The sequence below is a fragment of the Rhinopithecus bieti genome, unplaced genomic scaffold, assembly GCF_001698545.2.
Source record: "Rhinopithecus bieti isolate Rb0 unplaced genomic scaffold, ASM169854v2 scaffold_12640, whole genome shotgun sequence".
NCBI classification, from domain to species: domain Eukaryota; kingdom Metazoa; phylum Chordata; class Mammalia; order Primates; family Cercopithecidae; genus Rhinopithecus; species Rhinopithecus bieti.
This window is the reverse complement of record NW_016807406.1, coordinates 825,194-847,294: the sequence shown is the minus strand read 5'-3', so window position 1 is coordinate 847,294 and position 22,101 is coordinate 825,194. Positions and strand designations below refer to the sequence as shown.

The 22,101-nt window shown below is 36.8% G+C and overlaps 1 protein-coding gene across 5 annotated transcripts in view; it reads left to right on the top strand.

Moving 5' to 3' along the window:
- Nucleotides 1-22,101, top strand: part of CNTN4 (contactin 4) — a 1,016,652-nt gene that overhangs the window by 238,692 nt on the left and 755,859 nt on the right. For all 5 annotated transcript variants that reach the window (XM_017881656.1, XM_017881655.1, XM_017881658.1 and 2 more), the window contains one exon: nt 13,929-13,984. The gene's annotated coding sequence lies outside the window, so the exon portion shown is untranslated. The remainder of the gene's footprint in view (nt 1-13,928; nt 13,985-22,101) is intronic.

Below are 22,101 nucleotides of genomic sequence, written 5' to 3'. Positions count from 1 at the left end.
TACATTCTTTTATAGTAGTTCTCAAAGTCTGGTCCAGGAAACCTGAAGGGGTAGTGAAAACTTTCAAATTGATGGTCAGATCAAAGCTATTGTTTTAATAATACTAAGAAGGTATTTGCCTTTGTCACTGTCAGTCTCTCACAAGTGTACAGTGGAGTTTTCCAGAGGCCGCATGACATTTGATATCACATAAGAGCAAATGCAGAAGCAAATAGGAGAATCAATTTGTCTACAATTGAGCCAGACATTAAATAAAGATTTACAAAAATTTAGAACATGTCATCCTCCTTATTATTTTTTGTTTTATATAATATTTTCCCATTGAACATGTTATTTATGTTAATATATAATAGACTTATTGTTATTTTATGAATTGAAAAGTGTTTTAGAAGTTTCCATTTTAATTTCGAATGTAGTAAATATCAAAAAACCTAATCCATTTATTAAAAGCTCTTTAGCATTCTCCCTAATTTTAAGACTGCATTTTGTTTATATAATCTTACTTGAATACCTGAGTCATCATCAAGTTCTTGCCATGATGACTTTTAGAACTCCAACATTTCCAGCCCGGTGAAAGCCACAGAATCTTTTCAGCTCAAGCCCTCCAGTGGATGTTCGCAATTTAAAATTTCCCATTCTTTCCTGTATTTAGATGTCTCTTTGCTGTACAACAAGCAACTTACCAGTGGTCAGTACACATACTGGATTATAGGCAAGATAGCCATTTAAGGGTAGAGAAAAATGTAAGAATTTTTATTTATATGTTTTATGTCATTTGAAACAATTGTGGTTTATGTTTCATTATGTATATAACATCAGTAATATAGTACATGTGTGTACTTTAGAAATACAAATACCTAATTAGAGGTATATGCTTTCTTTTCTAATAGAAAATATGCTATCAACAAAAGTGATACTTATCCTACAGTATTTGAGCCTGTTTTGGGAAAATTATAACTTGATACAGATTGAAAGAATAAATATTTCTTTTAGGGGATGTGATGGTTAATTTTATGTTTCAATTTGACTGGACCACAGAGTGCCCAAATATTTGATCACATTTTATTTTGGGTATTTCTGTGAGGATGTTTCTGTATGAAATTAACATTTGAATTAGTAGATGGAATAAAGCAGGTTGCTTTCCCAAATGTGGGTGGGCCTTATGCAATCAGCTGAAGGCTTGAATAGAACAAAATAGTGCCCTTCCCCTAGTAAGAGAGAATTTCCCTGTCCCTGCTACCTTTGAAATGGGACATTGGCTTTTTTCCTGCATTCAGATTGAAACTGAAACATTGGGTCATCCTGCCAGCCTTCAGACTGGAAATACAGCATCTCAAGTCTACTGGGCCTCAGGCCTTTGAACTTGAACTGGAAACACACCATCAGCTCTCCTGGGCCTCTAACTTGCTGACTCACCCTGCAGATTTTGGGACTTGTCAGCCTCCATAATTGTGTGAGCCAATTCCTTATAATAAATTTACACACACACACATACACATACACACACACACACACACACACACACAATCTTATTGGTTCTGTTTCTCTGGAGAACTCTGCTACAGGAGAATACACAAACTATAAAGGAAATATACTTTAGCATAAAGTGAGTAATGATTTCTTTAACTTCTTCAGTCTGAGAACTCATTCCTTCTGGTTACTGGATGCTTTACAAGTGCAGAATGTGGAAATACGTTTCAGATGAAGCAAGAATAGGAGTGGCTGCAACTGTTTCTGAATTTGTACTGTCTGTGAGGCCCTGGGCAATAAAGGTATTATTGCCTCCATTTTACAAATGCAGAAATCAAAGCTAAGAAAGAATACTTTGCCCAGGGTCCTACAGAAGTAAATAAGGTAGCTAGAATTTGAGCCAGCCTTTTTCTAACTCTGAAGCCTATCCTCTTACTAGTTGACTATCCATAAAACAATTTTCTACCTATAAAGCTTTCTTGGACTTGACTATCCATAAAACAACTTCCCACCTACAAAGATGTAGGTAGGAAAGATAATTTTCAAAGTATTTTAAATGTAGCATTGCCTACCCTGGAGTTCAGTTAAGCCACAATTGATTTATGGTAATTTGGGGAAATTTCATCAAGTTGGTATAGAATTATAGACTCCTGGGAATAAGTGTGTGTGTATGTGTGTGTGTGTGTGTGTGTGTGTGTGTGTGTGTGCCAAGCCTATTTCCAAAAAGGATAAAGGTATTTCCCACTGAGTAGAAAATGCTTGCATTCTTCACATACTTGTGCATGGATTTCCAAATTGATGGCTTTCTGCTTCAAAATTAGGCAGGAAATCAATCCTGGAAGTTATTGTGTGTGTAGCTCAATTCAGTAATGTGGTAAAATATTATTTCTTTCGTTCTCTTTATGCTATTTAGTTTCCACCTCATTCCTCATGGTAATAGAAAAATAGTCTATGATATTGTAAACACATACTGATCTTTAAGATTCATTTCATATTTGTTTTAGCGTTCAGAAGGCACTTGGCTTTTGCATCAGTAGATCTCTGCCTCTTTAGGAAAGAAAACCAGGTCATGCCTTATATTTTACATATGTTTTACATGTATTTCCCTTCAAAAATATGTCATGGTATACTTAGTCCTTCTCTTTAAAGAAAACCATAATGTAGATTTCCCTAAGGAACATAAATAGTGATACATATATATAGAAAAGGACATACATTCTTTAGTGCAGTGGTGGGAACTAGTGATCTTCCTCCAGATGCCAGAATAAATAGATGTTCCTAGCAAAAAGCAGGGACTATATTTGAAACCTCCCCTATTCTGGAGTTGTAGATCTGATTACTCATGTAGAATCTCCCATTTCATATATAGGTGACAGTGTTCAGGAATCATTACCCCACAATATGGCACCTTAACATTTGAGGAAACAGCCAAAGCAAACTGTACAAACTAGAAAGAATTCCCCTTTCCCCTTCCCCACTGAAGTAGGTCATAAGACCCTCATCCGGAGGGGTCCTGACTTATACCCAGAGGAAAGCAATATCACACATGGTTGCCAAGAAGAATTTTAACAAACAGAATTTGCTAAGTTCTTCCTGGTTTATTACTGTTAGATTATACCCTTCTGTCTTCCAATCATACTTCTGCACGGCTGTCCATTAAAAACACAGTTTTCCCTAGGTCTTTCATTATTCATTTCTAAATGATCTATCATCATGTAAAACTTACATTAAATTAATTGTATGCATTTCTCTTATTCATCTCTTTTGTTGTAGGGGCTTTGGCCATGAACATCGATATGAGTTAGAAATATTTTCTCCCTTACACTGATACAGTTGGCCCTCCATATCCTTGGGTTCCACATCTGTGGATTCAACCAACTGCGGATCAATAATGTTTGAAAAAAATACAATAAAAAATAATAAAAATTTTAAAATACAGTATAAAATCTATTTACATAGCATTTACATTGTATTAGGTGTTATAAGTAATCTAGAGATGATTTAAAGTATATTGGAGGGTGTGCAGGAATGACATGTAAATACTACATCATTTTATATAAGGGACCCCAGCATCTGCAGGGGGTTCTGGAACCAATCCCATGTGGATACCAAGGGACGACTGTATTCTCCAAATCCTGGACATGGGCATACCATATTTCTTAACATAGCTGCATACCATCTCTAATATTGTCTACATACCATTTTCTATAAATCTACTGAGTTTTAAACTAATTTTTGACATGAAGAAAATTTATATCAATATAAATAGAAGTAAAATTTTCACAAATGGAAAATAATGAAGTAAAATTTTCACAAATGGAAAATTAACATAAAATAAATTTGTAAATATTTACATAAGCATAACATAAATACACATCAATTTAAACTAAAATGTTTACAAAGTAAAAATAATACTGTCTACCACCAGAAGTGCAATGCCCATGTTTTTAAAACTATGATTTCTCGTATATCTCTATATTTCATGGTTGAAATTGTAGTTCAGAGCTCTCACCATGGTTTCTACTACATACAAATCACTTATGTCAGTGGACAAGTTTTCTGCCAAGAAGTGCCAGATTGTCAGCCTCTGGGGCCTCCAGACCATGTTCCCTTCACTCCCAAAACACCATTATGTCACCCACTGCATAGTTATCCAGTGCATATAGGATAAGCACTCAACGAAGAAAGGCAGATCATGCTTTCAATTTTACATTTTGTTTTAGACATGTTCCTTTTCAAAACTATATCCCTGTGCAATTAGCCCTTCTGTCTTTCAAGCAAAGGAGTTAAGCACTCAAATGGCAATCACCAGGAATGAGGCCCACTACAGTCTAGGAGCACCAGGGCAGTGCAGAACAAAAAACTCAAGTTAAGAAACCAGTGATATCTGAGGAAAGTTACTTTGACTCACAGAACTTTAGTTATCACATCTATAAAATGAGATAATACACTCTGCCTAATTGAGGCATTTCTTTTTATTAAAAACAGGTTTTGCTTTGTACCAGGAAAAATTGCAAGAACTTAGTAAGCATTAATTTGTGTAGTCCTCCTAACAGCCCTTATGAGGCTGTAAAGGAATAAACAAACGTTTCTCTCTACTTACACTCAACATGCCACACTTCTTTGACCAGATGTGTGGGTATTTTTCAGACACATCAATTTTCAGGTGCATAGTTATGATTCCATTTAATTCTATGCTATCTACCTGGAGTTAGAGTCAGATCCCACATGTTACAAACTTGGTCCCACATGAATGCCCCCTATTTCAGAGGCCAGTCCTAAATTGGGCTCCCCAGAACTTCTGGCCAGTTGACTATACATTAGAGGTTCCCATGACCCCCTCCTTGGGTTCAGTCATTTGTTAGAGTGGCTCACAGAACTCAGGAAAGTGTTTTACTTATGTTTACTGGTTTATAATGAAGGATATTATAAAGAATACAGCTGAATAGCCAGATGGAAGAAATGCATAGGGAAAGATATGTGCAAAGGAGCACAGAGCTTCCATCCCCAAGCACCTCCATGTGTTCGGCAACATGTAAGCTCTCCAATTGCAGTCGTTTTTGGTTTTTACGGAGACTTCGTTACATAGGCATGATTGATTAAATCATTGGCCAGTGGTGGTTGAGTCAACCTTCAGCCCCTCTTCCCTCCTGAGGCTGTTTAGGAGTCTTGGGCCACCAGTCATTACCCTTCTAATAGATTTATCACTTTGGAGATTCCAGGGATTTTAGGAGCTCTGTGTCATGAAATGAAGAAGAAACAAATGAATACCAAATACATATTTCTTATTCTAAAGCACAACATCACAGAGGAAAAGAGAGTCAGTATCTTCATTTTATAAGGGAGGCATTTTATAAGACACAGAGAATCTAAGTAATTTGTAGGTCACTCGGAAAGTGAAGAGCTGGGTTTTGAAAACCCAGATTCTGACTCAATAATTACTCTATGCTGTATTTCTTCTTAGAGTATATGATATTATCCCTGTGAAAACAGTTAGACTCTGGCATTCTATAGCTGTTTTCTGTGACAGGTACTGTATCTTGTTTTTCTTTGCTTCACAGAAATGTAGGTACTATTTTCCCCTAAGTTGTTAATCCTCAGATGAGGGACAAGCACCTATAGGAAATATCAAATTATAAATGTCCAATACATTTTTATATCACATCACATAATGTGACACATTAAACAGTTGTGGAATGTCAAAAAGTGGCATAATAGATGACTTGGGAATGTAGAGTGACAGGTTGTCAGTACAATTGTGCCAACTTTTTGTGATAATGGTGAACTCTGGAAAATTTCATTTCTGGTTTTGCAGATTGCCAGCACATTGACATTTCCCATATGGTTTCCCAATGGGAAGGATAGAATTGTATTTAGCCAAATCTGATAATTTTCCTTAATGGAAATTGAAGGGGCTAAAATGCCTACCTACACTTGGATATGGGCTTCAGTTTTTTGAAGATAATTATTTTCCTTCTTTGTTCCTGGGATATAGAGGCAGATCCGGTAGTTTTTCAGGATACTGAATTGTAGAAGTAGGCACTTACTGAATCAAGCCATTCAAATACAAGTTGAGTAAATGCTCAGAGTAAGTGTCTATACTTAGGACAGGGTCCTGTACATTGTGGGCGTGTTTAGCAGTTTTGCCGTCATCTGCCCATGAGATGACAGTGGCAAACCCCATCTTCCCTATGATTATGACAACCAAAAATGTCTTCAGACTTTGCCAATAAATTGCCTTTAGATATAATCACTGATTTAGAGCAATAGAATTTTTGGCTCTGTAGGGTAAATGAAATGCATCTGATAGCAGTAACTTAAGCATACCCTGAGAATGACCCCGTATGACAGATGCACCTGAATGTGTGTTCCCAGCTAAGGAACCCGGGAATGACCAACAGAGAGATTCATTCCTTGTCTATGAGGAACATCTGAGCCTTCAGCTTGTCTATTGGAACTCAGGCCATACAGGGGCTCAAGACCCCGAGTTTTGGGTTGAATGAAGGTTGCCAGGTGGAGGTTGTTTTGGGAAGGTTGCTAAGTGAAAATGCTATATAAACTGCATGCCCTTTGCAAATGGTTGCAGTTTTCCTGCCCAGTCCTCTGCCACTGGACTGTGGAGTTATCTCGTTTAGCCCACTGCCACTGGGCTGTTTGTAAGGCGGTTCTCCTGTCCGGCCCACCACCACTGGACTTGCTCCGCAGTATGTAAGGCTCCGGTAAAATCCTGTGTCTTGTTTGCTGTCCCTGGGTCTCTTTTTCAGTCTCTTGAACCTACCTTGTGCCATCCCCTTTGGAGTCGATAGGGGTTCAGCATCACAGGCTCTTTGTTGTAAATATTTGAGATCGATGATATCTTTGCACATATTTGAAAACTTTAGATTTGAGGATAGTAACTTATGGGCCACAATGCCAACTACAGCTCCAGTAATATTACAGTATGATGGTTTTTAATGTGTTCCCTGGACTAACATTATCTTTTACAAATAAAATCAAATCACATCACTGGCAGAGTGTTTGAGATATATTCTTTTCTCATTTTAAGGTTTATGTAAGTAATCTCTCCAAATAATTCTTAATAGCTGACAGATAAAGAGTCTTTTATATTTACAGGATGCTTTCAACTCAGTCTTTAATTTCCCCAGGAACTCTGAGAAGAGTTTTTATTCACCCATTTGTTGATTAGAAACAGAGACTTAAGAAGAGTAACTTCTGTCTATTCTGAGTTAGGGAGTTCAGAAAATACCACTGTTCTGAGTAATATTAGGTGAGAAGAGTTTTCTTGCTGATTAAAATCCTCAAGTAAAGCTCTTATATATAAGACTTTTTCCTATCCTCGAGAGCAGTGTCAGAGGCTCATGCCTGCTTCTTTCTCCTCATCTCCAAATTCTAAACCATGTACTGCAGTTTCCTATGTTGATGTCACTGGGTGTTCACCCTGGGATGTCCTGTATACTGGAGTATCTGTCTCTATCCTCTCCAATGAGCTTCCCTGATTATGTTACATCAAGACAACTTGTGAAGCTCAGAATCTCAAGTTTCTGGCCTTACAACTGATAAGCAGCATAAGCCATTCCCACTGCTGTTCTCAATCCCCTCCCTGTCTTAAATAGATTCATAGATCCCTAGACTCTTAAGTGTCTTCCAGACCTGTTTATCTTGTAGTCAAGACCCAGAAATTAGACTTCCAGAAAAAAAAGCTCTTCAAGGCAGATTCTTCAAGGTGATGGTGCCTATGTCACCTTGATAGGAAACCTCCGACACTGTGTAATGCTGTCATCTCAAGGAGAGCCACTGTTCATTAGCTTAAATTGTCAGCTTTATGGTTCAGTGAAATAAATATACATTTTCCCTACGGTGATGACTTTTTTCTCACTTTGTGAGAGCTGTAGGGACCCTTGTTATCAAGAGATAATCATATTCTAGTGGTGCTACTTATTGTGCCCAATGAAAGTCCCAAGGATGTCATTATCTCTTAATAACTCTAAAGCCTGTTATGCATCATCTTGTATTTTGTTTATTTTGAGTGTGTGGTGAGGAGCCCATGAGTGATCTCTGTGGTTGATAGTATTCATTGTGAAATGATAAAAGAATCAAATGACCATTTGTTTGCTTGTAGCTAGACAGCACTATTAGAAATGCATCCCAATTCCGATTGAAAAATGCATTTAAATATAATCTCTTGCTTAGTATTAGTTTAATAACCCTGATGTTAATACTAAATTATATCAAGCAAAGCTAATGGAAATTCTGAAAATAAACATGGATAATTTAATATCTACGTGACCTTTACCTCCCACAGAAAATTCAGGTTGGGTTTTAACTACCGGTGAAGGAAGTAGACACCCATGAGAAATACCTGCTGATTCTGTAATGGCAAATGCCATCAGCAAGTTAAGCAAAATACGAGAGATATAAGGAAAAGCCTATTAAATACAATGACCTTTTAGAATATGGACAGTTGTTAAATGCTAACTCTTACCTCTCACTTTATGCTATCCTTTGATGTTCAAATAATGTTAATAATAACAGGTATCATTAGTTGAATACCTGCTATAGACTGGATTTGTTTTGTATCATTTTATGTATTATTATTATTATTATTATTATTATTATTATTATTATTGAGATGGAGTCTCACTCGGTCACCCAGGGTGGAGTGCAGTGGCAAGATCTTGGTTCACTGCAACCTCTGCCTCCCAGGTTCAAGCAATTCTCCTGCCTCAGCCTCCTATGTAGCTGGGATTACAGGTGTGTGCCACCACATCTAGCTAATTTTTTGTATTTTTAGTAGGCACAGGGTTTCATCATGTTGGCCAGACTGGTCTTGAACTTCTGACCTCTAGTGATCTGCCCCCTTCGGCCTCCCAAACTGCTAGGATTACAGTTGTGAGCCACGGCAGGTGGCCCATTTTATCTTTAGAAGAACCTTTCAAGGTAGACAATTTTGGCCGTGTTTTACAGATGATAAAAACAGACTATAAGAGGTTACATAACTTGGTTGAGTTCATGCAGCAAATAAGTGGTAAAGCTTAGACTCAAATATGCCTTTAGAACCTATATTTTATCCACTGATTATTTAAAGGCATAATGTACAGAGTGACTAAGCGCAATTATAGGAGACTTGTAATCAATGCTGATCATATGCACGTTTATTGTTAGGCAAATCCAGGTGTGACTCTAATGGACAAAGTACAAAGATCACTCTTTCGTCCCTCCTAATCTTACATGCTATGTCTGTGAGAACTGAAAGCTTTAGAGATGCCACATCTGGGTTTGAACATGTTCATTAGAATTATTTTCATGCTCTTACCTGTCGCTTGGGAAGGGTTGTTTTTGTTCTTAATAAATAACCGACACACCTTTTGGTTTTGAGTTCTTTAGAAAGGGTCTAGGTGAGGGCTGTTTGTTCCCTAGGGTAAAATCATCCTTTTTGACCTAGGCCTTGCCAGCTGCTGCATCTATTTGCTATTAGCTGAGAAACTCTGCGGTCATTCATGGATTTCTGGTTCCTTTGTTGTAAAATTGCGAGTACATTTATGTTGACAACAGCTGATTTGTTCAAAGATTGGACCCAATCTTTCTGGGCAGAGGGAGATTCATCTATTTATTCACTTGGTTGTGTATTAATTTCCTGCCTATTTTCACATGTGATTTTGTTTAGTTTATAATAAAAACTTTAACTTAGGATAGGTACAAGTTATGGATTGAACATGGAAAGTTTAGTGAATTTTTCATGATTTTAAAAAAATTATAATGATACTTAGCATTGACTGTTTGCATAGTATGAACTGGGCACTGTTCTCATGGATTACATCAGTCTTGCCTCAAAACAACAGCTAAAGGTAGGAATACAATTATTAGGCTCATTTTATTCGAAAGGAAGCTGAGTTTAAGAAAGGTGGGTAAAATGAAAGGTCTTTCCTTGTGTTTGCCTCTGGGGAGAGACTATTAGCCAATCAAGTGCAGTAGATTCGATGTCTCTCCCCCTGTAAAGCAGCACAAAAGTGGCCAAGAAAAGAATCCTGTGGTTTTTTTTTTTTTTTTTAACCTTCTTTCAAGGTGTGAAATTGGATATCTATCTGCTTGAATCATCTCTGTTCATGCTGGCTAATCTGAGTTGGGAAGTTTTAACTATGTCTACTTTTTCCCCTAACAAGAATACGGCAACTCAACATTTTTCCAGTGAGGTGTGAATAAATAATTCCTGCTTATATAATCAGCAACCTCTCAGCATCAACTGAGGCATCATTAGATACTTCCTTTTAAGATCAGTTATGAAAACCCACTGTGAAAGTGGAACTTATTTTGGCATAACCCTTAGTTTATATTAACTAAGACTGTAAGTTGGATCCATTCACCCATTAAGCATACATTAAGCACCTGTTTTAGACCAGGCTGTACTAGCCTCTACGCCTTCAAATGGAAGAATGAGACAACACAGGTACATACTTTCCCACAGTAAAAGTTATGTGTGTTTTGGAGTGAACGGAACAGCGATAAACATTTTGTGATGAGTGTTACGCTAAAAACATGTGCTGAATGTAACTGGAGCACAAGATCCATTATGGTCCTGAAAGGTTATGGTTTTATTAAAAGGATTATTACAAAAATAATGTTCTCTTACTGTTCGACATACATTTTGATGACGTTTGTTGTTTGTTTGGGTGAGGGAGGGGGCAAAGTAGAGTAGTAATTTTATTTTGACAGAAAATCCCAGGAGGTCAGGAACCTTGGTCTGTTTCTTTTCTTCTAGTAAATACTTTTTGAATAAAAAATTAATGTCAATGTAAAAGCTATTGGTCTATGATAGTAAAGGAACAGTTGATTATGATTCCTATTCATGAGCCAGGAATTTTTATATATGAAAGTTTCCTTACAAATTTGTAAGTTGTTAGCATAGCAGGGTGGTTTGTGACTTATTTCTATTAATTGCTCACTTATTTGTCTCCCTCATTTATATAGGCACAAAGCAAGGACTTTGTATTACAGAAAACTTAGCTTCAGTGGGCTTATGATTTCTTTTTTTTTTTTTTTTTTTTTTTTTTTTTGAGACGGAGTCTTGCTCTGCCGCCCAGGCTGGAGTGCAGTGGCCGGCTCTCAGCTCACTGCAAGCTCCGCCTCCCGGGTTCACGCCATTCTCCTGTCTCAGCCTCCCGAGTAGCTGGGACTACAGGCGCCCGCCTCGTCGCCCGGCTAGTTTTTTTGTATTTTTTAGTAGAGACGGGGTTTCACCATATTAGCCAGGATGGTCTCGATCTCCTGACCTCATGATCCGCCCGTCTCGGCCTCCCAAAGTGCTGGGATTACAGGCTTGAGCCACCGCGCCCGGCCATGATTTCTTAACTAGTGACCATTTAGTTGTTATATACAGAAACTTAAACTAGCTCATATCATAAGGATTGTTGAAACCATATGCCAGGAGAAATGATAGCCATCTAAGCACAAAAAAAATTATAGGTAAAACCTAACCTCATGGGGACTTGACTTAGGATGTCAGGAAATGTGGCTGCCCCTCAACTGTTACCCTATTTTCAATTCTTCATTTCTCAGGTGGATCAGGAGTAAGGATGTATGTAATCTTAACTCTGGTTTTCTCTAAAGTCTTATTTTTTCTGGTTCTCTCAAGACTGGCTTCTTTAACAATAATTCCAACTTTACATGCCTCAAACTCTCAAGTGTTGCAATTCAAAATCTCTGAGAGAGAATCTTGTTGACTTAATATGGGTCAAGTGTTAATTGATGGATCAATAGCAGCCTATTAGGTTGAATCACATAGACCATAGGGCTGTTCTTTTCAGGAGCAACAGGTGGGATGCATTCCTTATGAAGGCGATACCGTTTCAGAGGCCTTCTTGGGGTCAGTCCCATATATTCCTCCTCACTCTTCTTACATTTCCATCCTGCCTTCTAGTCTCTTTGACATTGCTCTTTGCTCCATCGTAGCTAACTGACCTGATAAATGCATTCATGATATGTTAACTCACCCAACAGATAAGTTCTTTTGGCCAGGATTCCCTCTGGATGCAATTACAAAAATCAAAGGAGTGAATTTAATAATGTTTTCTATAATGGACAAGTATTTGGGAGCATATGGTTTCTTCTGGTGATGATACTGCTTTTTGTGTGTACAGTCACCATTCATGAGACTATCCATAATGTATGAGAATCTCTTGCCAATGTTACTACTACTAGTGGATACTGTATCTAGTGGCTAAACTGAATAGCTAGTCTGCACTATGTAACTTAATTATTAATTTGAGGATTGAAATAATTCTTTGAGGATGAATACTGTTATTGTCCCCACTTTAAAAGTAGAACTGAGGATTATATCAATTAAAGAATTGCTCAAGATCACATGATTAGTAAAAAATTGAACCAATATCCCATCCCAAGAAATTTATCCCAGAGCTTGTGCTCTCAAACAAGAGGAACATAATTATTTTAATGAATAAAATTATAACTTAAGGTTTCATTTCAAGTATTATTCCACTGGACAGGGTAAATGCAATCTCCACCTTTCTGTGAAGAGGAAAAAATGTATATGACAAATTTTTAATAATATTGGAGAAAATGAAAAAAATTGACAAATGTCTGTAGGATTATTACAATTTTAATTGTTATCGATAGGTAGGCTGGAGTTGCAAATGGTGCCAATAGCTGTAAATAGAGCTTTAGTTTTACATCAGTTGCTGTCCTTAATGTAAGAAAGATATGCGTTTAGATACATACTAAACTTTTGTAGCCGGTTCATATATACACAGCTGGTAACTGACCATATTAAAACCAAACAGATGGTGATGTATTTGTGATTCAGAATTAATGTGAATATATAATTTTTCATAATCCATAGGAAACATTTTCTTACACACGTCATAATTTATGGAATTTTATTTGTTTTAGTGGTATATGAGAAAGGTCAGGGATAATTTTATATTTCTGAATATATTAACAATATGAGGAATACCTGTTTAGTCCCTGCCTTCTAGTTGTTACTGATATTGTCCTGAGAGTAAAGATAGTCAGGTATTTAATATAGAGGTGAATTATTTTGCAATTCAGCCAGAGAAGGCATACACTTAAGAAAAGATGATGTATTTATGGCTAATCAAGAAAATATAGCATTTTTATCCCAATCAATTATGGTATATTTAAGAATAAGCCAGAGTAGAATTGTACGGTTAAAGGTATTTCTGATTAGCTAATCTATATTATATATATCTACATAAAATTGGATTTTCAGTTATTAAAACTACAAGACAGTTATTTTACAAAGAAGTGATCTACAGCAGAAACTCGGTTAGAGGATGCACATATGAATAAACATGAAAGTATAAATATATACTTTTATTCTAGGTAAAATTAAGTGTGTGTATATATATATATATATTTTTTTAGGGAAAATAAATTTAGTTCTTCAGGAAAAATTCTGAGACAAAAATTATTTCACATGAAGATTAAGTTGGGTAGCTTTAAGGGAGTTGTAACAATTTATGTGAGAGTGTTTGTTTTTGTTAGGTAGGTACCCTCATTTTATGTATTCATATACGTAACAAAATTATAAGACATCTCCATTTATTGCTCAATTTTATTATTTTAAAATCCTTTTAATGTACCCTCTTGAGAAATTGTCTCTTTTATGGAGTCTGAATGCCATAAAATATTGCAGGCTCCTAGAGCCATCATACTAACAAGGGAAAGATAGAGTGGTGATGGTTTTGTCAAAAGTCACTCAGCTCATAGGAGGCAAGGCGGAGAATGGATCCTGGATCCTAATCTAAACAATTCTGTTAAGCTGGAAATCCATACCAAATGTATTTAATTTTTACTTCCTCCTAATCCAATATAATTTAATTTTAGAAGGGGAAGATTACAGGTAAGCATCTCCTACACATAAGCCGATCTATACTTGAAAAAAAAAACATATTTATTTGTGTATTTTTCTCTTTTTATTCTAGAAATCATTGACATAGAGTAACTCCACAGCATGTGTTTCCAAGAGTTCCCCTAAAAGGTAAGCTTCCCACAAGGGAAGATTTTCCTTATGTGTAGTTCACCTTGATTAGCATCCTCAGTTTCTATGGAAACATTGAAAACCTTCCCTTACAGAGTGACAGCATGAGATTGTTTTTGATGTTTTTATGAATGTTGAAATTAATGAAAGTAGTGAAGTTACATAAATTAAAGCCTGAAACTAAGAAATAGAGACTATTTCCATTTCTCTCTGGAGAAGCTACTTGAGGTAGGTTTTCTGTACTTTAGATTAATTTGATAATTCAAAAATGTTTGAATTTGTAATCATAGAAAGTGAATTGGGAATAAAGTAAAGGTTGTTGCACTTTTGTCAAATGGTTTTATAGGAGAGGATGTTTTAGCAAACCAACACAAATATTAAGTTAATGCAGTCCTATAAATACTCAGGTCTTGAAGCTTTTGAAGGGATAAAACATGAGAAATGTAACTCACTGTCTACAATGTATGCAATATTTTTCTATAGATCCAAAACAGTAAAATGGATATGTTTTACTTTCCTGACGCTGATCTAATAAAGTAATTGGTGGCTTAAAACAATGGAAATTTATTCTCTCACAGTTGTGGAATCTATAAGTTTGAAATGAAACTGTCGGCAGGAATATGCTCTCTTGAAGGCTCTTAAGGAGGAATCTTTCTTTGCTTCCTCTAGCTTCTGGTGGTTGCTGGCAATTTTTGGTGTTCCTTGGCTTTTAGATGCATCACTCAAATCTCTGCCTCTATCTTCAATTCATGTGATTGTCTCCTCTACGTGTGTCCAAATATTCTTCTTCTTAGGAAGATACCAGTTGTTGAATTAGGGACCATGCTAATCCAGTATGATCACATCTTAACTTGATTTTTATCTGTAAAGACCCTTTTTAGAAAGTCACATTCACAGATTTTGGAGATTAAGGTTTCAACAGATCTTTTAGGGGCATCTAATTCACTTATAACAGTATCCCTTAGAAGAGGGTCTAGTGACATTAAAGTTAATTATTGTTAACAAGGTGTTTATGGGAAAAAAAATCATAACATGGGGTGGAGGAAGATGTCATTCCATTGGTATACATAAAATGCTGTTTATTTTAATGATATAATAATTATCTTTTGATGGCCAACTTTTCTGCCAAGCAACATAAAAATTAAATATTCAGTATAGGGTTTGATAACATTGGGTAAAATATTAGTGTATAATTCTGATTCTCAGATTTTTAACACCCTCAATTTAAAAAAATAGTAAGCCTGGACAACAGTGAGACCCTGTCTCTATGAAAAATAGAAAAATGTATCCGGATGTGGTGGTGCATGCCTGTAGTCCCACTGCTGGGGAGGCTGAAGTGAGGGGATCGCTTGGTCCTGGGAGGTCAAGACTGCAACGAATTGTTATTGCACCACTGTACTGTAGCCTGGGTGACAGAGCAAGACCTTGTCATAAATAAATAAAAAAATATATATATACACACACATATATAATACATATTTATGACATATGACATATATTTATATATGTATTTATATATGTATATATAAAAATACATGTCATAAATATATATATGTATTATACACACACACACATATATATATATATAAAGAGAGTGTGTCAGAAATTTATTTCACTTGATTCCTCAGATCTTTTTCATAAGCTAAGGTTGTGTAAGGTATTTTTTAAACAATTTGCTATTGTTCTGTAACAAACCATCCCAAAACTCAGTGGCTAAAAATAATAACTGTTTATTATTTCCTGTGAGTCTGTGGGATCAGCTGCTTGAGTCTTCTTATCTGGAACAGACTCTGCAGTATTGACTGGGTATGTTCCTAGGTCTGAGCGCAGCTCTCAGGTCAGTGCAAGCTGTTCCACGAAGTCCCTCTCCTCCAGCAGAAACCAGCTTTCTCAAGGCAGCAACATTATTCCAAGACATTCTGACTGTCCTCAAGCTTGTTTAGATGTGCTATATTTTCCCTTGCTTTTACTTATTCTGTTCTTTCTCCTTGGAATATTCTGTTTTGTTTTTTTTTTTTTCATCTTTGATCAACTCTTTTTATTGCACTTGAAAATTTATTTCCTTTATGGAGACTTCTCTGGTTTCTTTTTATCCTGTTCATTCATATATCTTTGTGTAGCTGAAGATATTGAACTCAAATGCCTGTTAGGGTGAAGTTTCCCTCTTGTGCCAACATCATTGTAAACATTATGATAATCACATTGTCCTGTAATTGCTAGCTTAATTATCTTACCTTCCCACTTTGGACTTCTGAAGCCAGGGATTGCATCTTCTTGTTCTTCATGCTATTCCAAGAACCTAGCAGTGCATGCACAGAGGATGTCTTCCATAACTATCCATGGAAAGAAGGAAGATTTAATGACATCTTCCCTATTCTAAATCCTCTCTTAAAATATAAGTTGTTGAACCTTTCCAGAGTTTGGACTGAAAGGCAGGAGGTAGGTTCCCTCTCATTTTGATGATGCCCCTTGGGCTCTACTCAAAGAGGGCCCAGGCACCCTCTGGTGCCGCCCTGTCTTTTCTCCCTCTACCACAGATTGTAAAAATTGTAGTCTGTGGGACAGAATATCCCCAAAACAGTTAATTTGGTTTACATATTAGCTCTTTTTAATGTAGTAATTTCAAAATAAAATGAAGTTTAACTTGTTGCCAGCACTTAAAAATTCAGAGATTTCACATAAAATGATGTTTTAAATTCTCTTAAAAGAAATCATAATAACTTTCTATCCTGGACAGTGCATTTCCAGAGGACAAAGAGGGCTTAGCTGAACAGTAGCAGCCTTCCAATACCCTCTCCAGTTCGTCACACCATGCCATTTGTTATCTGTCTAGCCCCAGTAGGCGCTTGAGTTCAGTATCCTTAGCTACCCAAAGATAAAGGGATTGATACAATGTGGAGGCTTAGCTTTGCTTCTAAATGTCTGAACAAGGAAGTGTCAGTGGCTGAATGGCCATTTAGTTCTTCTTATTATATATCCATCAACTAAGTAGAAATAATTTTGGTTTTGTTTTCAAAGCTCTGTGCTTGAATCCCTGCATCTAATATTTGAACAGATAACCTAACCTCTCTGACCCTCTTTTTTTACCCATCCGTAAAAAGGAGACTGTGATATTCTTCATAGGCTCGGGTCATGTTAGGTTACTTTATTAATGCCAGAAAATATAGTCTAACCTGCACACATAGGGAAAATAGAAGAAGATAGTTACATTCTTCTTTTTCTGAATTGGTACAAATAATTTTCATCTTTTGTTAAGGTACATTATCAATTAAAATACACTAGGAAAATGAAGTACTGATGTATGCAACAACTGGGATAAACCTTGAAAATATAAATAAAAGAAGCATGACACCAAAGGTCATATATTATGTGATTCCATGTTGATATGATTTCGCTGTGTCCCCACCCAAATCTCATCATGTAGTTCCCATAATCCCCACCTGTCATGGGAGGGACCCGGTGGGAGGTAAATGAATCAAGGGGGCAGTGACCCTCATGCTGTTCTTGTAATAGTGACTGAGTTCTCATGAGATCTGTTAGTTTTAGAAGGGTCTTTCCCCCCACTTCACTCTCATTTTTCTTCCTGCTGCCATTTGAAGAAGGATGTGTTGGCTTCCCCTTCCACCATGATTTTAAGTTTCCCGAGGCCTCTCCAGTCATGCTGAAGTGTGAGTCAATTAAACCTCTTTCCTTTATAAATCAGTCTCAGGTATGTCTATTTTAGCAGCATGAGAATGGACTAATATACATGTATAGGAAATACCTAGAATAGGCAAAACTATGGAGACACAAAGTAGATTAATAGTTTCCAGAAACTAAGGAGATATGCAAGTGGGGAGTGACTGACTACTAATGGTCACAGGATTTATTTTGGGAGGTGATGAAAATGTTTTGGAATTAGGGAGTAGTGATGGCTGCAAAACCTTGTGAATACACTAAAAACCACTGAATTGTGCAGTGAATGGTGAATTTTATACATCTCAATAAGTAATAGATAAGAAAATATGTTTTAGGAAGACAAAATTTCATCTTCAGCTGAGGCAGGAGAACAGGGTCTGGAGGCAGGGTAAACCTAAGGGCAATTTGCACTGACTTCCTAGAACTGAATCCAAAGGAAGACCTCACCTCCCCCAACCAGTTAACAAAAGGATTAGAGGCTATTCCCTTTGCACTGCATTGCCCATGAAAAATGGAAAGTACTTCTGATTGATCTCCTCCTCCTGCAACCAGTCACACTGGTCAAGGGCCAAGTCTTCATGTGTAATAACTTTGTAACTTCACTTCAGCCTCTAATTGGCCCCCTCCTGCAACCAATTAGACATTTGCATAAGGTGTAACTTTGTAACTTCGCTTCAGTCTCTGATTGGTCACTCTCTACAACCAGTCAGACTGGTCGTGGGTCACTCCTTCATTTACATAGCGTGTAACCAAGTAACCAATGGGAAACCTCTAGACGGTAAACCCCAGAAAATTCTGTAACCAGTGCTCTTCAGCTACTTGCTCAAGATTGCTCCCACTATGTGGAGTACACTTTAATTTCAATAAATCTGTGCTTTCATTGCTTCATTCTTTTGTTGCTTTGTTTGTGTGTTTTGTCCAATTCTTTGTTCAAAATGCCAAGAACCTAGACAATTCATAGTCAAGACTCTCCACTGGTAACATAGCTATGGTGACATTCTCAGTCTTTTTTGCATTGCTATAAAGGAATACTTGAGGCTGGGCTATTTATAAGGAAAGAGGTTTATTTGGTTCATGGTTCTTCCGGCTGTACAAGAAGAATGGCACCAGCAACTGCTGGTAAAAGGAAACTTCCAATTATGACAGAGGGAAAAGGGGCAGCAGGCATGCCACAAGGTCAGAGAGGGAGCAAGAGAGAGAAGAGAGAGGCCAATCTCTTTTAAACAAATAGCTCTTGCACGAACTAATACGGCAGGAATTTACTCATTACCCATGGAAAGGCACTAAGTCATTCATGAACAGTCTTCCTCCATGGCCCAAACACCTCCCACTAGGCCCCACCTCCAATCTAGGTGTCACATTTCAAGATGACATTTGGGATTGACAAACATCCAAACTGTATCAGCGATATAACAAAATAAGCATATTGTCATTCAAATCTATGCACACTGCCCTCCTGAGAGTCCTGTCTGACCTGACTGCCAAGGTCAAAGGCCAGGTCAAATTTTTATTTTTATTTTTTTGGATGCAGTCTAGCTCTTTTGCCCAGGCTGGATTGCAGGGGTGTGATCTCAGCTCACACAACCTCTGCCTCCTGGGTTCAAGCGATTCTCCTGCCCCAGCCTCCTGAATAGCTGGGATTACAGGTGCCTGCCACCACACCCAGCTAATTTTTGTATTTTTAGTGGAGATGGGGTTTCACTATGTTGACCAGGCTGCTCTCAAACTCCTGAACTCATGATCCGCCCACCTCAGCATCCCAAAGTGCTGGGATTACAAGCATGAGCCAAGGTGCCTGGCCCAGGTCAAATTTTTAAATGTCAGGATTCATAGTTTCATACTGAGATTCTGAATGATGGGGTCAGACAGGAATGAGTTTGTAGTCTAAATATTTCACTGACTACCTCTCTCTTATTTCTCAAAATGTGAAATAAGGGTACTGATTAGCCCTTTTGTTAGCTTAGGAAAAATAAATGTCGCGAACCTGTTGTGGTGCCAGTTAGGAAATAGACCCTCCATAATTGATACTTTTATAATTAGTATTATTTGGTTGTAAATATAAGGCTATCACATTAGATTTTTGGCAGCTCAACTGTTCCAGGGTTGGCTTTTCTCTTTCTGGCATCTTAGCCAGAAAGAAAAGAATGGCTAGAATTTCTGTTAGCACTTAATGAATTTAATCGGCCCCCGAGGGACTTTTGATGTAACAGGGAAATAGGTGACAGAGAAACATGAGTTTTATTCTTTCTGTGTTCTCTTGGTAGTTGACAGAGCCTTCCCTAGCGAAGGTAACATTACCTGTGCTGATAGAAGAGTATTAACATACTGTAAGTGAGATGTTAGAACTAAGAGAACACATCCCTGTGGCCTTATATTAGAATGTTTCATGCATATGCTTCTGAATACAATTTAAGCTGCTGCCAATAAGAAAATAAGCACTTCCTGAAAATGTGATTCAATTGTCCATCATTTTTATTATTTATGATTTTTTTATCCTTTCAGTCACATTTTAGAGATTCTTTTAAAACCCTTTGTTTTAGACATTGAAATGAAAATTATAATCTGGAAATATAAAGGATAATTGTGTTATTCAGTGTGAATTTTCCCCTTCTTTTTTACTAAGGGAGCTGAATGTTTTGCACTTATTTTGAAATATTGTTAACATTCTTTCCATCACCTTATTTTGTATCAGGTTTTCGTTTCTAAATGTTTCTCCACCTTCTACTAAATTAACTGATTTTCTTAATTCCGTTATTTCTTATTATTATTTCGGCTTTTTCACTGTTTTCATTTTTAGTGTGCTCCGCCAAATTTTAACCTTAGCAAAGTCAAATTTAATAATGTTCCCAAATAAGACCTAAAATTCTTTAACTCAAATTGTATCACTCAAAGTTCCAAGTTGTTCTTCTATGCATATTATTTTAGTTCAACTTTTTCTTCCTCTTAGTAATTATTATTATATTTAATACAGTCAAGGCTTAACTTACATAGGTTTTCTTATATATTGACTAGCTTATTTCTCATCACTGCTTCCAGCATCCCACTTCCTTTGAGTGTAAGTTCCTTTTGCTCAAGGTACCCATTAAATTTTTAGTAGCTCCTGTTAATGGTAAGTTCTCTAATTTTTGCATATCATTAAGTATTATTCTTTTGCTGTTATTTTTGAATAATGTTAAACTTGGATTGTAATTGTTAGTTGATGGTATTTTCCCCTCAATACCATAAATATATTGTTCCATTTTCTATCCTTTATTACTACAGATAATGAAATCTGCTGTTAGTCAAATTGATATTCTTATGTATGTGATCTTTTTTCTCTGTTCACTTTTAAGATATTTCTTACATTTGGAGTTCTGCAGTTTCACAATGATATGTCCAAGTATGCATTTATGTTTAGTTCTTCTCTTATGCTATTCTGTTTTTCAACCTCAGGACACACTTCTTTTTTCCAGTTGTGGAAAATTCTCATTTATTATTTATGTGAATATTGGTATTTCTAAGATTATTTTTGTTGTCTCTTTTCTGCATTCTTAAACATATTTTGGTCTGTTTCTTTCTCCTATCCATAACTCCTAGCTACCCTTTCACTTTTTTCTTTGTCTTCATTTTGCATTATAAGAAAATCCCTCTGGATTCCTTCAGTTTTTAAATATGTTGTTTATCAGTGTCTATTCTGCTACTTAACTTTTGTATCATTAGGATGCCTTGTTCATGCTGCATTAGCAAACAGCCCCAAGTGTCATGGATTAAAACAAGAAAAGTTTATTTCTCTTTCATGCAACATTCTCAATGAAAGTTAACAGGGGACCTCTGTGTTGATGGAGGCACTATCTGGGAATGCGAAGGCAAAATAAAGAGAACCTGTGGAATCATAAACTGGCTCAGAAAACTTCCTCCCAGAATTGACACATATCATTTTTCCTCATATTCCACCAGCAAAAGAAGCCAGTAGGTGACTCCAAAGACTATAAGGAAATACAACCTTTTCTTTTCTTTTCTTTTCTTTTTTTTTGAGAGAGTCTCGCTCTTTCGCCTGGGCTAGAGTGCAGTGGCACAATCTCGGCTCACTGCAACCTCTGCCTCCTAGGTTCAAGTGATTCTCCTGCCTCAGCCTCCTGAGTAACTGGGATTACAGGTGCCCACCATCACATCCAGCTAATTTTTGTGTTTCTGGTGGAGACAGGGTTTCACCGTGTTGGCCAGGCTGGTCTCGAACTGCTGACCTCAGGTGAGCTGCCCACCTAGGCCTCCCAAAGTGCTGGGATTACAAGCGTGAGCTACCATGTCCGGCCAGGAAATACAATCTTAATATGCACCTGGAAACAAAGGAGAACTGTAATATTTATGAAAAGCACTGCATGGCTACTCCAAATGTTCTTTTTATATATATATATATTTCAATTTCTGGTTTTAATTTTTAGAAACTCTTTTTGGTTTAT